At 35.7% G+C, this 15,227-nt stretch overlaps 1 protein-coding gene across 1 annotated transcript in view; it reads right to left on the bottom strand.

Moving 5' to 3' along the window:
• Positions 1 to 15,227, bottom strand: part of LOC150079250 (uncharacterized) — a 180,275-nt gene that overhangs the window by 138,320 nt on the left and 26,728 nt on the right. The gene's annotated exons all lie outside the window — the stretch shown is intronic.

Genomic DNA, 15,227 nt, shown 5'->3' with positions numbered 1-15,227 from the left:
GCAGATGGATGCCCAGCTCATACTTGCACAACTGTGTACAACATACTTTTAATGGTCTACCAATTGATAGTGAATCTTTGATCATGAAAATTTATCCGAACTGAGGCTCTAAAAGACTTCTGCGATTTTGTTGACGTAGAATATCGAAAACTGCTTTCTCACGCCCAGACCAGGTGGCTGTCATTTCCTTGCATACACAGTGTTGCAAATGTACCCCGCACTTCAAAGCTACTTTCTGTCGCAGGAACATCCACCAGTGTTAATAAAATTATTTTGTGAAAATCCGCTAAACGAAAGTTATTTATGGTTCGTTCACTCGCTCATGAATGTTTTTCATTGCAATATTGAGAAGATTGAAAATGAAAAAAATAATTTAATAGAAATCATGGGCATTAGCAAAGGTACATGATGCAAGAAACCCATCCACTCCTCCAAATGTTTGTCTAGTTCTGCCTTGAATCTATTAAGCTATCAACTTCTACAACAGATGGAAGTTTGTTCCAGCAATCAACCACCCACTGGCTAAAGGCAAACTTTCGCACATCTGTCCTACAATTGTCTTTCCTCAATTTGAATTTATGCCCTCTCAGGCGATTATTCTGAACAAGAGGAAGAATCCCATCAGCATTGAGCATGCTCAAACCATTCAAGGCTTTATACACCTCAATCAGATCACCTCGCAGGTGCCAGTCTCCAGACACTGTAATTTGCAAAACTTAAGCCTTTCCTTGTAAGAGCAACTCTTTGTTCCATTCACTAATCATGTTGCCCTTCTCTGTACTCGTTCCAACAGCTCTGACACCATGAGCTACTCTTGCAGACCATCTGCACTGATCAGAAAACTTCATATCTGCCTGCACAATTACCCCCAGGTCCTTTTCATTCTCTACCACTGTCAGTGTAGTACCACACAGTAGATAAGTTACTCTGGGGTTACTCACACTTTAGAAAGTGTGGAAGATATTTTACTTGCTCGAAAGTTTCAAGAATCTACTCAGGGGCTCACATCTGGTGAGTATGGGCTTGGCACACCCAGGGTCCTGAGCTGGATATCATCATTCTTCTCTTCCTTGGTGATTCCCTTCTCTCTCTCTCTCTCTCTCTCTCTCTCTCTCTCTCTCTCTCTCTCTCTCTCTCTCTCTCTCTCTCTCTCTCTCTCAGGGAAGTTTAGAAATTTTTTTTTTTTTTTGGCTGGTGCAGCATAAGCCTCAGGCTTCCTTGCACCATATGGCTAATAATAATAATTTCTTCCGCTCAAAGTAAAAGAAATTTGAAGAATTAATTGTAATGAACCAAGATCCGGCAATATAAAAGGGCAAGTTTGTCAACATATGTCAGATCTTTGGAATATCTCAAAAACTGGACATCTTCTCTAGAAGGATTTAAAAATTTTAAATTGATGAAATTACAGGACAAGCCAAATTGGGATGAAATTGAAAAAAACTCTTGTATATTTAAAATCGAAAACTATAGAAATTGATGATGCTTTACTATTTGATTAATTTTCTAACAAATAAATTTTTGGATAATGTGAACACCAATGCTGAATTTTCTATGAAAAAATCATTGGATAAATGGTTAGATTACTTCAAAAACGTGAATAAAACTAGGAGTTCAGAGTTTTTAAAAATACATTCCTTCATTTTTATAATACCAAGCCACAATGCTAATGTTGAAAGAGTCTTTAGCATGATGAAAGAAATAGATTGGCTGTCGACTCGTGAAAAATTTGTTAATGGTTCAGTAATTTCAAAGAATTTGATTGCTTACAATTTTACAATTACTGTATAGGGTACAGTGGCGGATTTAGCACTTGAGAGTCCCCAGGCACAATTCAATTTTGAGGCCCCCCCTCTAAATATTTTCGGTACCACTTCATTCTACGCGCAAGTTTTTACTATAGCACGCGCTCTAGATTTGGTGTTGCGGTTTTAATAATTTTGGTTGCGCAATTCTTTCATACATATTTTAACTAATGTTTAAATGAAAAAAATGGCACAACTAAGCATTAATGATAATACGTATTCTACTTCAGATTCACTTAGTTCGCATAGATATTTCATATAATATGTAGGGATATTCGCATAAGAGTTTACTAACTTCTCATATTAAATTGTAGTTTTATTCAGTAACGGTAATAATGATGAGTGTAAAAATTAAAAATGAAACAATTTTATTTTTTTTTTGAGACCTGATATTTGAGGCCCCCTCTATTTAAGGGGCCCCAGGCGCGCGCCGGTGCGGAAATCCGCCAAATCCTGATGGGGAACCAAAAAAATGTTAGCCGAAGTTCAAAGTAAGGCAAAATATTTATTCCCCCCCCATTGAGGCCCCCTCTATTTAAGAGGCCCCAGGCGCGCGCCTCGTGCGCCTGTGCGGAAATCCGCCACTGATGGGGAACCAAAAAAAAAAAAAAAAAATGTTAGCCGAAGTTCAAAGTAAGGCAAAATATTTATTCAATTAAAACTTTATATTATAATTTTGTTAAAGCTCTAATTATTGATCTTTGATAGTTGTTCATTGCAAAAGCATTTGCAATGTATATAGTTACCTACTTTAATTTGTGATATAATTTGATTTTTGTGATACTAATAAAAATTATATTCTACATTTTTTATATGAAATTACCAGCCCCTCCCCAACCATTCCCTGATCACCTGAAGTGTACTGTACTCTTTTCTTATGATCCAGGGATGTTAACCCTAATTGTATAGGGTTACCAGATCTAGATTTCAGAAACTAGAGCATTTTTAATTTTAAAAATGTGGTCATTTCAAAATTTATATTTATTATTAAAAAATTACAACACATATATCTTTTTACTGCCAATCCATTTTGAAATTATATGCATATATAAGTAATCAACAAAATACTATTCACAGTATTTGTTTCCATATTACAGTATTTCTAATGTCGCTCCAGTGATTGCTAATTAATGAAAATACATGCTTACGTTCCACTGTGAGCAAAAATGAAAAATGTATATCGACAAAATTATATTAAAAGCTCAGAACATACCTCGGAATTCTTGCACTGATTAAAATATTCAGCCCACTTTCTAACGTCTAATAAGTTTTCCCAATTATCATCTTTCTTTCTCAGAAACAAATTCCTTAAAATTCATAAATTGGTCAAGTAATCTACTATCATCGATTTTAGATTAGACAAATTAGCATTAGTTGAGACATATGATGCAAGAAAGCAAGCTTATACAGTAACAGCCCAAAAAAAAAAAAAAAAAACTTCCCATTTCATCCATCCGATCACTTCAAATGTTTGTCTAGTTCAGGCTTAAATTTATTTAAACTATCAACTTCCAGAACAACAGATGGAAGTCAGTCAAAGCAATTAACTACATGCTTGTTAAAGGCAAACTTCCACACATCTATTCCGCAACTGTCTTTCCTCAATTTGAATCTATTCTCCCTCAGGTTCGTAATCTGAGCAAATGGAAGAATCCCATCAGCATTGAGCCTGCTCAAATCATTGAAGGCCTTATACACCTCAGTCAAATCACCAAAAGGTACCTAGTCTCCAGGTGCTGCAACTTGCAGAACTTTAAGCCTTTCTTGGTAAGAGCATCCCTTTTTTCCTCTCACTAATCATGTTGCCCTTCTTTATACCCATTCTAGCAACTCTACATCTTTCCTAAAATGAGGCCTCCAGACAAGTATGCAGAACTCAAGGTGTGGCCTGACTATTGCCTTATAAAAGGGGATAATCACCTCCTTGTCAATGATATATAGGAATTCTTCAAGCAGAATTCCTATATATCATTGACAATACTCCATAACCTGCTCTGACAGCACATCTGCACTGTTCAGAGAACTTCATATCTGACTGCACAATTACTCCCCAGGTCTTTTTCATTCTCCACCTCCCGAGGTTGTACCATGCTGTTGGTACTTTCTCTTGGGTTACTGCTACCATATGCAGTACTTTGCATTTGTCAATATTAAACTTCAGTTCCCACTTCTCAGCCCATCTGCTTAACTTTTCTAGATCCTGTTGCAGTAAAATACTGTCTTTACTGTCATTAACAACCCTGCCAACCTTTGTATCATCTGCAAATTTAGACATTAAGCCAGATATACCTTCATCGATATCTTTGATAAATACACAAAACAATAATGGCCCCAGCATTGAACCCTGGGGGAATCCACTAATAACATTAGTCTATGAAGAGCAGTGTCCAGTTATTACCACACTGTCGTATCCCACTCAACCATCCCTTTATCCATTGTAGCAACTTTCCCTTAATGCCATATCGCTCCAATTTGTACAGTAGTCTTCCATGTGTAACAATATTAAAAGCTTTTCTGAAATCCAAATATATATCAAAATTAATTTTTGCATCCAGTTCCTTTGTGACCACATCATAGTATCCAATCAAACTGATCAGACAAGACATCCCCTTAACAAACCCTGTGTCTGAACTATTACTGCAGGCTTGTCTAGATGATCCTGCAACACATATTTAACCATTGACTCCATTATTTTTTCCGGAACAGAAGTTAAACTAACAGGTTTATAATTATTTGTTACCTTTTGAACCCCTGTTGTGAATTGGGGATACATTTGCACATCTCCAGTCCATGGGGATATCCCCTGAATCTAAGGATGCCCTCATAATTATGGCTAAGGGTTTGCTTACTTCCCTCGCTGCCTTCTTCAGTATAACTGGATAGATTCCATCCACTCCTAGTGCCTTTATGTTTAACTTCCAACAATTTCTCCTCAACTTTGCTCTCTATTATTACAAAATCATTTAGCTCCCAGTTAGAATTTAGTACACTTCTGTCCTCCCGTTCCTTACAGAATTTCTCATGTGTGAATGTAGATGCAAAATACTCATTCAGTTTGTCAGCTATCTGAGCAGGATCATCAACATTTGAACCATCAATATCAAGTGAACCAATCTGATTCATCCCCTTCTTTCTAGAGTTCACATAAGTAAAGTAGTCTTTGTTGTTTTTCTTTGTATCATTTGTCAAGGAGGATTTCCCGTAATCAGCCCTCGCTTGCCTAACTTTCTTTGTGACTTGATTACAGACTAGCTTATTTCTACCATAAGCTTCTGTGTTACCTTAAAATTTTAAAAATTAAAAAATTAAAAAATTAATTTTTGCATCCAGTTCCTTTGTGACCACATCATAGTATCCAATCAAACTGATCAGACAAGACATCCCCTTAACAAACCCTGTGTCTGAACTATTACTGCAGGCTTGTCTAGATGATCCTGCAACACATATTTAACCATTGACTCCATTATTTTTTCCGGAACAGAAGTTAAACTAACAGGTTTATAATTATTTGTTACCTTTTGAACCCCTGTTGTGAATTGGGGATACATTTGCACATCTCCAGTCCATGGGGATATCCCCTGAATCTAAGGATGCCCTCATAATTATGGCTAAGGGTTTGCTTACTTCCCTCGCTGCCTTCTTCAGTATAACTGGATAGATTCCAGACGACAGTGTGGTAATAACTGGACACTGCTCTTCATAGACTAATGTTATTAGTGGATTCCCCCAGGGTTCAATGCTGGGGCCATTATTGTTTTGTGTATTTATCAAAGATATCGATGAAGGTATATCTGGCTTAATGTCTAAATTTGCAGATGATACAAAGGTTGGCAGGGTTGTTAATGACAGTAAAGACAGTATTTTACTGCAACAGGATCTAGAAAAGTTAAGCAGATGGGCTGAGAAGTGGGAACTGAAGTTTAATATTGACAAATGCAAAGTACTGCATATGGTATTCATCCCCTTCTTTCTAGAGTTCACATAAGTAAAGTAGTCTTTGTTGTTTTTCTTTGTATCATTTGTCAAGGAGGATTTCCCGTAATCAGCCCTCGCTTGCCTAACTTTCTTTGTGACTTGATTACAGACTAGCTTATTTCTACCATAAGCTTCTGTGTTACCTTAAAATTTATATGCATCCCATGCATTTTTCTTCTCTGCCACAAGCCTCATTAGTTCAAATGACATATATTTTGGCCTAAACCTTGAACAGTATTTCTTAATTGGTATGAAAAGCTTAGTAGCTTCCAAGACTAATTCCTTGAAGGCTTTCCATTTAAAATTTGCTGTTTGTAACATCAGTTGATCCCACTGTATTAGGGTTACCATTTGTCCTCTTTTAACCAGATTTGTCCGGATTTTTTGTCTAAAATTTTTGTCCGGGTGGATTTTTATAAATTTGTCTAAATGCCCGGATTTTTATATTATACGCCATTTTTTTATGCAAGCTCGACGAAAACTACCAAGTTACGTTATACAGAATCTCTTTCGGAATAGGAGACGATTCTTCAATTCGAATTTCCATGTTGACAATTAGGCGTAAGACCCCGACGATGCTCAGTTTAGTGCATTGAGATTGTTACCAACCCACGCCTACTTCAGAATTTACGCACATATAAATTTTATATATAGTCTAGGAATACAATATTTTGGTTTAGAGAGTAGATACCGCGTGAAGATCAGATGGTGTGCTAGAAAAAGATATATAAATTACAGGAATTCCAGCAGGTCAAATAAATATTGACAGTTAGAGGGACTGTTTTCTCTAGAAATTGATTGCAGCATATGAAAACGTGTATTTGAGCTGTGTGCACACCAAATTGATCGAAAGTTGCATACTGTCCTAAATTTACTTATCAACGATCCAATCAAGAGGCAGACACTGGTTTATTTAATGCCAAAGTTTACCTTTTTTAAAATACTGTTTTTCACTTTAATTACAAAAATATTTATTATCCATCTTTATACCTGTAGGTACTTTTCTGCAATTAGGTTAGTTTAGTTGTGAATGTAAAACATAACCTAACCTTAATAAAATTTATGCTTCACTACTTACAATAAAAAATATTTATTATTATTTCAATTATAAAAATTAATATTATAAAGAATATACTTCCCCTAAAATGCCTAAAAGGAAGTGCATGTTTACAGAAGAGATGAAAAACAAATTTCCATGTTTTGTATCTGGCCGAGAGGAATGGGAAGCTGAATGTAAAGTTCGCAGAATGGGGACATATGTTTCAGTAGCCAATAAAGGGGTTGGTGATTATTATTATTATTATTATTAGCCATATAGTGCAAGAAAGCCTGAGGCTTATGCTGCACCAGCTAAAAAAAATTTTCCGGGTTACCCTGAGAAAGAGAGAGACAGAGTCAGAAGTAGGAGGGAATCACCAAGAAAGAGAAGAATTGTGATATCCAGCTCAGGACCCTGGGTGTGCCAAGCCCATACTCACCAGATGTGAGCCCCTGGACTAGCTGCTTCCTTGAAGGCTCAGATAATGCTTTGAACAGCCTCCAGAATACTGAATTTTGTCTTACTGATGTCCCTCAATATCAGGCTATCAACTTCCTTTTTGATCTCCTCTGGCTTAAAATCTCACTGTCCTATTCTGTCTAATTCATCTGTTGCCTCTATTAATCTCCCAACTCCGCTAATCACTTGGAACTCTTTGGCTTCCTTTTTTTGAAATCCGACTTTCTCCAGTCCAACTTGCCTAACAGTGAGGAAATTTTCCGTGGTGATTTTAATGTTCACAATTCCAGGTAAAAATGCTGAGGCTTTGGCAATTACTATTGACTTCAGACAAATTATTCATTTACCCACTAGAATACCAGACCAACAGCCAACACTCAATCTTTTTCTCATTACAGTTGCTTATCTATATATTATAATTTTACTTTTATAAAACTAAATGAATATTATCTACATTGCACAAGATACTGAAATTATATGTACCGGGTAGGCATGAGGTGGTTTTAGTTATACACTTTGAGGAAAGGTTTTATTTTTGAACGTTTACTTATCTTCTTCTTTCCCATCCTACGTGTTACCTTCCGTGGATAGCGATCAATTCCAGCTACTAAGGCATGTCCATATGGTTTATCTGAAGTTCCATCATCATTATTCTTGACAATAAATTTGAAGCATCACATTGAAACTGAGAAGTACAAGAAAGCAGTTCAAAGGTGAGGCCCTCTTCGGGAAAGGTTACAGATTTTTTTTGTCAAAGCTGTTGGTAAAATAGAATATGATCTGGCTGCTGCAGAGGATACCTTTGCTTTTCACACTGTTAAACATCATAGTAGTTACAAATCAATGGATTGTACAACTGTCATGTTAAAAGATGTATTTTTTGATTCTGAGATAGCAAAAAGATTTTACTGCACTAGAACCAAGACAGAAGCCGAAGCCATTGTAAACTTTGTACTTGCAAATCATTCTCTTAATGTTACTGTAAAAACTGATGGAAGTAATCATGGTTCTGAAAAAAATCTTCCCATTAATTATTCAGTATTTTGATGTAAACGAAGGAGGGTTATAAACAAAATTAATTGAATTACAGAAGATGCCTAACGAGACTGCAGATACATTTCTACGTATGTTAAAGAAACTCTTGAAAAAAATGGTTTGTGTGAAAAATGTATTGCATTCACTGGGGACAATTGCAATACAATGTTTGGAGGACTGAGACGAAATGAAGAAGGGAATAATGTCTTTGCAAAATTAAAGAAATTGTTGCATAACAAGACTTTGATTGGAGTGGGCTGCCCTGCACATATTTTGAACAATTGTCTTCGGAATGCCGCAGAACTTTGAGAAGTTGATATAGAGAACATTGTTTTTAAAATTTACCAGTATTTTCATAATTATACAGTCCAGACTGAAGAGCTTAAGGAATACTGTGAGTTTGTTGAGATTGAATATAGACAGCTCCTTTCTCACAGCAAGACGAGAAGACTTTCATTATTTCCAAGCATCACAAGGTTCATAGATATGTTTCCTGCTTTACAGGCTTATTTTCTGTCCCAAGAAAAAAACCTCCCATTGTGATTAAAAAGGTTCTTTGAAAATGGATTTAGTGAGATTCATCTTTGGTTCATGCAATCACTTATGAGTGTATTCCATACACACATACAACGAATTGAAAGGGAAACTCAGCTGCAGAAGTGCTAGATGTCTTAGTTTCAGTGAAAGAAATTATCTTGAAACGGATGGATCACAACTTCATGCCATTAAGAGTAAAGGAAATGCTATACAAAAAACATGAAGGACTTGTACTTGAATGTGAAAAATTTTCTAGTGATACAAAAAACCTGTATAGAAATTGCATGGAATATTTAGATAAGTGGCTTCACCATATGGAATCCATTTCCTATTTTATGTGGATGAAAATGGATGCAGTACCAAGCTGGAATGATGTAGAATATTCTATTTCCTACTTGATTGACAAAGGGGTAACAATTGATAAGTGTTTTGACCAATTTAACAATTTGAAGAAATTTTTTGAGGGTCAAATGAATAATAAAGACTTTAAAAACATGCTAATACATGAAAAGTGGGCCAAATATTTTAGTAATTCAAAAAATATTGAATTCCACTCAGAATTGTTGAAAATTGCCCAGTTTTTCTTTGAAATTCCTCCTCACAATGTAAATGTAGAGAGTATTCTCTCTAATGCAAAGTCAGTGGACGAAAGAAAGGAATAGATTAAATGTCAATTCTGTAAAAGGTATTTTGTTTTTGCAGTACAATTTCAAACATATGTTATGCGTTAATTTTTACGCATATTTGAGAGGTAATCCAGAGCTATTGAAAGAAATAATTTCTCAAGACAAATATGAATGTACTAGTCCTAAACATCAGTAAATGTGGTTTACAGTGTCTTTATTTTATTATTTGCATAATATATTTGTCCTCTTTTCTGTCCTCTTTTTTTAATCCAAGATGAACTTTTTGTCCTCTTTTATTTGCCCCAAAACATGTAAATGTTCTCTTTTTATGAGTTCAGAAGATGGTAACCCTACACTGTATGGAATTTAAAAATGGTCTGAGACCACTGTAGTCACCTTTACAAAAACAAAAACCCTTCCCTTTATCCTTGAGGGTAGTTACATCTTTAAGGAAATACCACATCAGTACACTGATCACTGTCACCTAATGGTTCCTTTATCTGCAAATTCTTAATGCAATAATCACTGCTAATAATCCAATCAAGAGTATTACTCCTTCTGGTTGCCCTTTGTACATGTTGCTGTAGAAAACAATCCTCCAATAAATCCACAAAAGTCTTGCTAGCGTGCGGGTGACCAACCCACAAGTTCCAGTCAATATCTGGAAAGCTAAAATCCCCCATACAAGACATTCTGATTTACTGGCCCACTATTTCTATGCACAACTGTTGGTTATACTAGTCAGAGTCATTAGGCCTATAACACTCCTACTCTCATTTTTGCTTTCCCAGTGCTTACATTTCACCAAAACTGACTCAATTCAAATGTCCTCCAATGTCAACTGGATGCATTTCCTCAGATTTTGTGTGTTTCTTAATTAACTGCATAACCCATCCTCCCTTCTACCCATTCTGTGCACATTGTACTCCCCAAATTCCAATTGTGCACTGCTTATATCTGTATGACACCATGAATGTGATATCCCAACAATATCTGCCTGTGATGAATTTTCATGACCAGCACTTCAAAATTCAACAAATTTATTTACTATATTTCTAGCATTGGTGTACATGCAAGTATACATGCACCTGTTCTTACTCTTAGTTACCCTAACGCAGCCCATATATTTGCTTGTGAGCAAATGATGATGATGATACAGTCTACTTATGTAATAATACAGTCCACTTAATGTAACCAGTGCATTATTTTTATTTATTCTGGAAATTTGTAGGAAATTTTAAATTCTTTAAGGCAATTTAGTATAAATTGCCCAAAAGAATTTAAAATTTCCTACAAATGTTGTATTGACCGAAGGTGCAACACAGAATATTTAATTAAAATTCATTTTATGATGGGATGATTTTTATAAATTATAAAAATCTAGGACACAAGTGTAAAATCAGTGAGGACATCTGAGTACTCGGATGTCCTCATTTTTAGGGAGTACTCGCTAAAAACTAGGATCTGTCCTAGGAAACGAGGACATCTGTTAACCGTATCCTTTACAGCTGGCTGTTTGATACAGGTTAAAACGCCTATCATATACAACCATTGTGTTCTTTTTATTTCCCTCCCAAATAAAATCAGATTATGTTCGTTTCAAAAGTACATCAATAATATTTTAAGACTAAGCCGATGTGGGGAAACAATTTTTTCCATTGAGAAAAAAAGGCAATTGAACAGGCAAAATTTAAATTTAGAAATAGTAAAATCTAAACAATAATACTTGGCCAATTTAAATATTAAATTCAAATATTTCAGCACAAATATTGACAAAAAAAAAAAAAAAAAAAAAGAGGCCAGACAACAAATTGCCTAAAACTAAAAATAAGCTATACGACACCCGACTATATTAATTGATGCATGCTGTGTATCTCTTTACAATCGTTACCATTGTTCACGAGTCTTATATAACAATTAGGGCCACTGCAAGTAGGTAGGTGTTGCTTTTCTGAACTGCCATCCGTAGGCAGTTCAGAAGGGTGTCAATTTTTTTTTTTGACATTGCTTTTTGATTGGTTAACGTTTATCAGTATTCAACATTTAGGGCAGCAAATTTTATTTTGCTTACTAGCATCACATAGGTCACAGAGTTACTGATAACAATATACATACAAAGCTTGCATGGATTGTCTGAAGCTAACAATAACTGCATTACAACTACAACTCCCTGATTTACATAAGGGCTGCATTTTGCAGAACGCTATGTAAGTCAGAATTTCCCCCATGCTTGTGCAGCACTCGCTGAATCATTGAATCAAAAAAATATATATATTCGACGAACATGTAAATAGAAATATTTATTCAATTTTTTATTTCATGCACAGGAAAAATTACAAAAGCGTGCAATTTAAAAAAATTTCTAAATTATAAAATTACAAAAAAAGAGAGGAGACAGGCATAACGTCAGTAAGTTTTACCTCTTGAGCATCGTTACCAAAATTGATGTCTTCAGCTGATAAGTACACCGCTGCAGAGGTTGAGGGTTATGGAGATTTAGAGGGGGTTGGCCGCTCAATCATACGAAAGAACATATTAATGGATGACTGGATGGTGACTTTTTTTTCTTTTCATCATAGATTTCTTTGTAGCAAGCAAGCATATCATTTATTCCTCTGTTATCTTTTAACAATCGTTCACTGTCAGGATCCATCTTCTCAACCCTTGCCATTGCCGGTACAATTGCATGAAATGCCATTACCATCTCTCTGGTGATCAAGCATCTCGGCTCCTCATTTGGTTTATCTTGAGATTCGTCAGCATTTTCTTCTTTTACTATTGATGACTGCAAGTCAATAAGTGCTTCGTTAGATAATTCCTTCTCTTCTTCCTCTATTAATTCCTCCACGTCTTTGGCATCAACCTCCAACTAAACTAGCTCTGCAACCATTACAATCTTATCTGTAACCTCTTCATATGATTAGTCTTTTTCGAATCCTTCGAAGCGTTTTATGTGCCGTGGGCATATTTTTTTCCATGCACCATATAAACAACTTTTAGTAATTTCCACCTAGGCCTTAATTAATGTTTAAAATGCTGTGGTAAATATTGTAAGATTTCCAAAAGTCTCTTAACATGAAATTTTTCTCATCATCTATTGCAGACAATGCCTGAGCAAATGTTGTGCGTAAATAGTATGCTTTTAAATTCGAAATAACACCCTGATCCATAGGTTGGATGAGTGAAGTCTATTTGGCAGTAGTTGTTGTTGTTGTTATTTGGTTTTTTAGGAGCATTAGCAACTAAGGCCATATTGCTCCGGTGCGGTGGTCATTCCCTGACCTTTCCGCATGTTCCGTATTTGGTGGTGACGGGCTCGAACCCCGGTCTAATCAAGAAGGGTGTGCTACGCACTGCTGCTCCTTCCCACCTGGCTACGGAGGCGCCTATTTGGCAGTAGAAATATGACTCTCACATCTGAATTGAAATCATCTGGATGCACAGGATGTCCAGGAGCATTATCTAATAGAAGCAAAATCTTGAAAGGAACATCGTTGTCTTTATATTTTTCAACCTCGGTAATAAAGCAGCATTTAAACCAATCCTCAGGGTGGCTTTATTGATGCCCTTAAATGCACGAGGATTTCCAGAATGGTACACATGCAGTGGTTTTAATCTGTAGTCTCCTGCTGCATTAGCCCCATACAAGAGAGTGGCCCTATTTTTTGAAGCCTTGAAACCTAGCGTTGTCTTTTCCTCTTTGGCAACGTATGTTCGATCCGGAATTTTTTTCCAATACAAAGGAGTCTTGTCAACGTAAAAAAAATAAGCTGCCTTCACCAATAATTTTTTCCAGCACATCACAAAATTTCTCTGCAGCTGCAGAATCGGCACTAGACTTCACCACATACTTTAACGTTGTGGAAACCAGTGCAATGCTTGAGCCTATTAACCCACCCATTGCTTGCCACGAACTTGGGTTGAGGTTCGCCATACTTATCCTTAATATCTTCATAAATATTTGTTGCTTTTGCTTGAATGGTCATTAGACTCAGGGGTGCTCGCTTCTGAATCTGATTTTCCATTCATATTATTAACAGCTGTTCCATCTTTGATATAGCACCTGAACTCAGTTTTGTGATCACTGTTGATCTTAAGTTCATTGATCCTTTAACATGTCCTTTTATAAGCACACTGTCCTTTAAAATAGTATTGACTGTTGAAGCAGCAAGACCTAATTCCCTTGCAATAGATGACAAACTCTGTCCTTCTTCGTACTTCTTAATAATTTTCATCTTCATTTCTAAATCAATTTTGTTTCGTTTTCTGACACTACCACCACTTGCACTTTAAGTTGGTCGCTTTCTCTTCATCATTGTAATGCGTAAATAGGAACGAAGAGAAGTTTCTGAAAATTTGTTTTTTATATGATTGAAGATTTCAGTGAAGGGGAACACATTTCACCATAATGTAAAAACCTACACAATTGCAGTTATCAGTATTATCACAAATGCAATAAGATCGAGTTTACTACCCCTTTATAATTAGATGCACTAACAGAAAAACCCAATAAACCAGAAAGTGCAAATTGTTTTTATTGTTTTATGGTCGTGACCTCCAGAAACATGATTTAGAAAAATATCACAAAGGCGTTCAAAATTGATTCTTATAATGGGAATTTCCATTATAAATATGAACTTTTAGAGAGATAAATAGCTTGGTAATATAACAAAATCTTCAACTTCCAAGGACTTGGAACGAATTACAAAAAAAAAAAAAAAAAGTGTTATTGGGTTCACATTACGATATTTTCACAATACCTCCATTTACCCCTACAGATGTAAAATACATTTCCATACTTTTTTTTAGTTTGCACCAGCTGGCAAAAACTTATGAAAAGTTGAATTTGCGTAAGTCGAGTATTACTTAAGTCAAGGAGTTCCTGTACATTTAAAATTTAAATAAATTTTCTATTTATACTCCAGACAATCACATAGTCAGGAAAGTTCACAAAAAAGGCACCATATTTAGCAGGTCATGAGCTGGAATCCAGGTCACCCAAAGCAAGAGTACTTATGAACTTCGCACCTCGGGTTGATGGATTCTATCCAGTTATATATGGAAACATATATAACTGGATAGAATATCCAGTTATAAAGCAAACCTTTAGAAATAATTATGGGAGCATTTGAGGGAGGTACCCATGGACTGAAGATGTGCAAATATATCTCCAATTCACAAAGGGAGATCAAAAAGTGATGAATAAGTACAGACCCTTTAGTTTGACTTCTGTTCTGGAGAAAATAATGGACTCACTGGTTAAAGAAGTAATAGAAGAGATCTATACAGGAATGCAGTTATACCTTAGTCAGGACATGGATTTGTTAAGGGGCAGTCTTATCTGACCAGTTTTATTGGATAATATGATGGAATAACAAAGGAGCTGGATGCAAAAAATAATTTTAACATCATATACTTTGAGTTCAGAAAACCTTTTGATAATATTCCAAGTAAAAGTGTGCTGTACAAATTGGAGCAGTATAGCATTATGAGTAAGTTACTACTATGAATAAAGGGACTGCTGGCTGGTAGAAGACAGTGGTAAACAGCAGATACTGCTCTCCTTGGACTACTGTTATTAGTGGAGCTTGCCAGGATTCAGTTCTAGGCTCAGTGTTGTTTTAAACATGAAGCCAGGTATAACAAGTTTAATGTCTAGGTTTTTTGATGACACAAAGGTTGGCACAGTGGTTAATGACATTAATCAAAGTATGCTACTCCAACAAGATTCAAATTAGAAGGTGGGATGAA

Source organism: Mastigoproctus giganteus, chromosome 10 (genome assembly GCF_048544385.1).
Source record: "Mastigoproctus giganteus isolate SK-2022 chromosome 10, ASM4854438v1, whole genome shotgun sequence".
NCBI lineage: Eukaryota > Metazoa > Arthropoda > Arachnida > Uropygi > Thelyphonidae > Mastigoproctus > Mastigoproctus giganteus.
The sequence above is the reverse complement of the archived record's forward strand: the minus strand, read 5'-3'. Positions and strand labels throughout refer to the sequence as shown.